Below are 6,000 nucleotides of genomic sequence, written 5' to 3'. Positions count from 1 at the left end.
ATAACAAGATCCGGTGTCTCCATATTTGTGACACAGAGTCGTCTTTAAGATTTGGTAATGAGAAATTCAAATTCCCAGAAATTCTTGGAAATTCCCAAGCCATAAGTATATTTTTAACATAATAGTAAATGACCACAGCACTAAGCAGTGAACAACAAAGAGTAAATCATTTTCAGTGGTAGAGTTGCAACTAGAAGCTTCAAAGGCATTCTGTGACTTCATTCGCACAAAGTGGAACAATCTTGGAAGCCCTATATAAATAGGGCTTAATGAATTTTTCAAAGAATGCCCTTAAGACATTAGGTATTCCTGTTGAGAAACAAAACCAAAGAGAATAAAAGAGAGACTTGCCAAAGAAATCATTACCATAACTATCATTAGAACTTAGGTTTCAATGGCTCCTATTTGTGAACCCACTCTCCACTTCTCTCTTTTTTTTTTTTTTTAAGGAAATTTTTTTTTAAATTTTTTATTTATTTATGATAGTCACAGAGAGAGAGAGAGGCAGAGACACAGGAGGAGGGAGAAGCAGGCTCCATGCACTGGGAGCCTGATGTGGGATTCGATCCCGGGTCTCCAGGATCGCGCCCTGGGCCAAAGGCAGGCGCCAAACCGCTGCGCCACCCAGGGATCCCTCCACTTCTCTCTTTAAGTAACTAAGACCCACAAGTGGCTCAGCGCTTCTGCCACTGAGGTAAAATGGTCAAAATGCCCAAAGAGCATGAGATGAAAACTACCTGAAATCTATGTTTTTATTTCCATAGGTTTAGAACTTGAAATCATAAAATAGTTTACCAACTGCTGAAGAAGGATTTCCCAGGAAGCTGCAGACAATGTTAGTGCTTAGAAGGACACTAAATGGCTATCTTAGTCATTCATCCACTTAGACGCTATCCCAGAGAAAGAGAAATGTGCCCTACTTCCAGATTCTTTTATACAGATTCCACAATCTCTCCTGGGAAATAATTCCAACAGTTAAATGGCCTTTGTTGCAAAGAAATGTGGTATTTAGATAAGGTAATATATTTCTCACTAAAATTGTAGTTTCGTGCATTCCACCTATTTGGGCAAAGCAGCTTTACTCTGGATGAATGAGCTCAGGTCTTAGCACATTCTAATGCTCGCCTAGCAAAGCCACCAGAAGACACATTAGTCCTGACCACACAGTGCTAGGGAGGAGGGCCTTCCCTGACAGCCACTCGCTTGGAGATTGCAGGTAATGCAAGCCAAATGGAAATGGAAATGCCAGCAAACATTTCTGAAACTTCAAAAGGAGAGAATCAGTAACATTACCCTGTTTCTTCCCCCTATCCTGGAAGTTCTTAGTGGTGTTAGGAGAAGAGAGGGAGGAAAATCAGGTAATAAGGTAAATCATCTAAAGTAATTTGTATGAGTATGCATACGTGTGTACATGTGTGCATGTGCTTTTCCAAATGTGCATGTTCATGCGTTCGTATATGTGTGTATTCATGTCTGTTTGCAAGCACATTTGCATGCATCATGTATTTGAGTAATTGTGTATCTGCATATATGTGTATGTACACATGGTTGTATGTGTAGTTGAGTGTATATGTGTGTGTTTGTGTGTGTGCATATGTATGGATATGTATGTGCAGCAAAGAAGCTGAAGATTGAGGATCTGAAAACAGCAGTAATGACCAAACTAACAGAGGGGAAAACAGAATGACACAGGCTTATAGACTCCAAACCCAAGAAAAAAAGGTGATAAAATTTGGAAGGATATTTGGGGAAAACCATGCAAGGACTATTTCTCTAAAGTCAAGAGCTATTGCTCACTTCCCTTGAACAAAGCAAGATAGCCTCCAGCCTTCATAACTATCAATGCCCCTGCCTTGGCCCATGAGGACCCTGCCTGCTTAGACCTTCTAGTTCCCTGAATAGGCTGGGATGGATCTGAGCTGGAAGGAACTCAATGTCAGGTCAAGAACTCAAAGAACTTCATCAAATTCTTGCCGCCTTGATTTTGAGGAATAAGTGTATTATTCCTATAGGGGAATTCCAAATTTATAGGATTTACTATTCCAAATTTATAGGATTAAAAAAAGGAGACAACAAACAGCCAAAGATGTCTCACAGATTTTATTTACTGCTCCAGATCAGTAATAAAATGATGGATTGGCCAAATACATTTAGGCTTTATGTTGAAATTTTATTCTTTTTTGAAGCCAAACATTTTTTGGGGAACTGAGATACACTACAGTGTGTGACAATACTATAAACAATTGCAGCTTAATGTTGATAATGATATCACTATTGACATTCAAACAACTTCCTGAAAGTATGTGTTGATATGATAGGAGGTTACTGAGCATCTACAATGTATTGGGGAAAACAAGAATAAAACATAATCCCTGTCCTTAAGGAGATACAGTTCTGGGAGTCCACAGACCTGTAAACAGATAATTACTGACTAAAGAGCCGAAGCAGCCGTCTGCCTGTGGAAAGCGCAGGGAAGCAGGAAGTGAGAAGGATTGCTTGGGAGGACTAGAGAAGCTGTACAGAGAGGTGCTATTCCACCCATGTCTTTCTTAAAGGATGAATAGAAAAGTGCACAAATGGAAAGGAGTCTTGCATACGTATTACCCAACATTATATGTATATAAAACCAGAATTAGTACTATAAATATATTAGAGAACATCAGTATATATAATATATAATACCAATTATATATACATTGTAAATATATAACTCCCTCCCCAAATATTTTAATACCAGTCTACCTTCACTTCATTTATAGCTATTTCTATGTTGTTGCTCCTTATGGTTCTTAATTACTCCCCCTATCGGGCACTTGATGGGCTGAGCACTGTGTGTTATTCTATATGTTGGCAAATTGAACACCAATAAAAAATAAATTTATAAAAAAAAACTAAATAAATAAAATTAAATTTAAAAAAATTACTCCCCCTATCTACCCCTACTCCATACTGAAGAGAAAAACAAAATATCAAAGGCATCCTTACTCATGAGAGTATTAATTATAGACAAAAATTATTAGCAGGAAATGTAAGCTCTTAATTGGAACATCTCAGAGTTACCACTAAGCCAGCCCCTGCATTTATTTGGAAGCCTGCCCAAAATTCTTAAACTTTTTATGAGAATTCAGCTGAACTATTTGTCAGTCCCTAAATGGATCCACGTTACAGAAAGGGAAAAAGTTCTTGCCCAATTTTTGGATCTACCTGAAAATTTTTTTTAATTAATTTTTATTGGTGTTCAATTTACCAACATACAGAAAAACACCCAGTGCTCATCCCGTCAAGTGTCCACCTCAGTGCCCGTCACCCATTCCCCTCCAACACCCGCCCTCCTCCCCCCTTCCAACACCCCTAGTTCGTTTCCCCGAGTTAGGAGTCTTTATGTTCTGTCTCCCTTCCTGATATTTCCCAACATTTCTTCTCCCTTCCTTTGTATTCCCTTTCACAATTATTTATATTCCCCAAATGAATGAGAACATACACTGTTTGATCTACCTGAAATTAAACTGAATTGCAATCTTTGGAGATTGGAGAGCCATTTCAAGCTGCCAGGAAGGAGAAGAATTGCAAGAAAATGCATGGCACACCACTGTGAAGAAACCAGGGGGTCGAGGGCTCCGGTCAAGAGCAGGGTATCCCGTCTGCCGTATCACATGAGCTCCAGTGGGTTCGGCGCATCGGTGGAGGGAAAAGAGGCAGCAAGAATGCACTTGTCCAAGAATGGGGAAAAGAGGACATTTGGTGCCATCCCCTCACACATTTTTGCTCAGCCTTTGCACTTGAAATGCAGTACCTTTCACAGTTGGGAAGAAAGAAAAGCTATGCCAGTGACAAAACTGGAACACTGAGGGAAAATTAATAACACTTTGCACTTCAGGCTTCCTGGGAGGATGTGCCACACATATTAAGTAAGCATGACACAATTTAACAGCAATAGCCTGGCTGGGCTCAAGCTGTTCATTTAAAGTTCCAGGCACTATAAGGAAGAATCAGTTTGAGAGAGAGAGAGAGACTGTAAAGACTTCTGGGGCGAGGGAAGATGAAGAGACACACTCTTTCAGAGAACTCAGCCTAAAATCAGAAGAGCTCACAAAGAAAGATTCTCCTGTGCACTTAGAGGGCACTCGTGGGGATTCTGAATGGCATTTCAGAGTGGGGAATTTTTGCAGAATTGTGATCACACTGGAGTTAGGGTTTGTACTGGAATTAAGAGGCAAAGAAAGCAGTAGAGTAGATGATGCTGTTTAGGAAAATCTGGACATTTAGCAAATATACATTAAGAGCCTGCAGATTCTGCTGTGCAACGTGGTCATTATCCACACAAGCTTCAGTGTGATGCAGACGTAGATTTTCCTTTCTGGCTCTGCCTCTGGCTAACTGTGGGAACCTGGGCCAGTTACCTCCTTTCTGGGAACCTCAGTGTCCTCCTATGTCAGATAATGGCACTCATCTCACAGGGAAGTTAGGACAATTAAATTGGGTGGCACATATAAGGAATCTGCTCTAGTGGCTGGCAGATGGCAGTGAATAAAAGCCAAGCCAGACAATTAGCACTACTTTCCTCTTTGCTGTGTTTGTATTATTTTACTTCTAAGGTGATAGCAGTAGAAGTACAGGTACTGTTGGTCAGAGTAATAGTACTCTTCATAGTTAAGAGACCTGCTAACTAGTACTGATAGTACTAGTTATGATACTAGTATGATAGTACTAGTATCTAGTACTAGTATCTAGTATACTAGTACTAGTATGATAGGTAAGTGGTGACATACTTACCATACTGAGTAGTGACATATTAAGATATTGTATTCTAAGCTTTATATAAAGTATTTCTTTTAATATTCACACCTCCAATAACTGAAGAGCTTATTTTTCTTTCACTTATACAGATTATCAGACTTGGAGAGATGAAGGACTTATTTGAAGAAACACAGGGCTAGTAAAATGCTGAGCTCAAATTTAAATCCAGGTCTGTCTTACTCTGAAGCTCAGAACGTCCATTAGGTGATTCTAACTATGAGAAAAAACACAGCTGGGATTAGTATAGCTTCTGACCAAGGGAGCTCAGAAAGTCTGGACAAAAGAGACAATATTTGAACAGAGTCTTAGAGGATGAAGAGCTTTTTCAGGATGTGGAAGGGCTGGGGGTACCTGGGTGGCTCAGTCAGTTAAGAGTTTGCCTTTGATTCAGGTCATGGTCCCGGGGTCGTGGAATCCAGCCCAGCATTGGGCTCCTTGCTCAATGGGGGCCTGCTTCTCTCTCTCTCTCTACCCCTCCCACCTGCTTGTGCTCTCTCTCTCTCTCTCTCTCTCTCTCTCACATAAATAAAATCTTCAAAAAAAAAAAAAAAAAAAAAGATGGAGAAGGATCTCCCAGACAGAAAGAACCACCTCAACAACTAACAACAGCATGTGCCATGTGTGGAGATCTAGGCCTGTCAGAGGGAGTGGAGTGAGGGCCTTCCAAAGAAGTGTCAAAGCAACCAGCAGAGTGTCACAGGATACTGAATGTGACTCTGCTGCTCTGGAATTGCAGCAGAGATGCAAAAGTCAAGAACACAACAGTAGGTAGCATATATCTACAAAGTCTAAAGTAAGGTAAGGTGCTAAATCACCTCAACAAAATTAGAAGAGGACTGTCCCCAGGCCGGTGCTGCCAGAACTAGGTGATGACCCTCTCCAACCATGTAAAAGGTTGATGTTGAAAAGCAATCAAAAGAGACATTTCTTTGGAAAAAATTGTTGAGTATTTTACTTCTCCCTGGATGAAGGTAGAAAAGAGCTGCAGCCTCACTTCAAACATAATATAACAGGGTGAAGAGAGACTAATGGAAAAGTGTGACATGTGCCTCCAGGAATCTGGGGGACACAGGGACTAGTGTTTGATGGATGTTAGAAAAATTCAAAGGTGAAAGACCAGACAGCGAAAAGGGAGAAAGAAAGACTTTGTTCTTTCATAACGAAGAAAAAGAGAGCTGTGTGGGAAGGGAGAGGTTGCTCTAC

This window comes from Vulpes lagopus, chromosome 8, assembly GCF_018345385.1.
Source record: "Vulpes lagopus strain Blue_001 chromosome 8, ASM1834538v1, whole genome shotgun sequence".
Taxonomy (NCBI): domain Eukaryota; kingdom Metazoa; phylum Chordata; class Mammalia; order Carnivora; family Canidae; genus Vulpes; species Vulpes lagopus.
The sequence above is the reverse complement of the archived record's forward strand: the minus strand, read 5'-3'. Positions refer to the sequence as shown.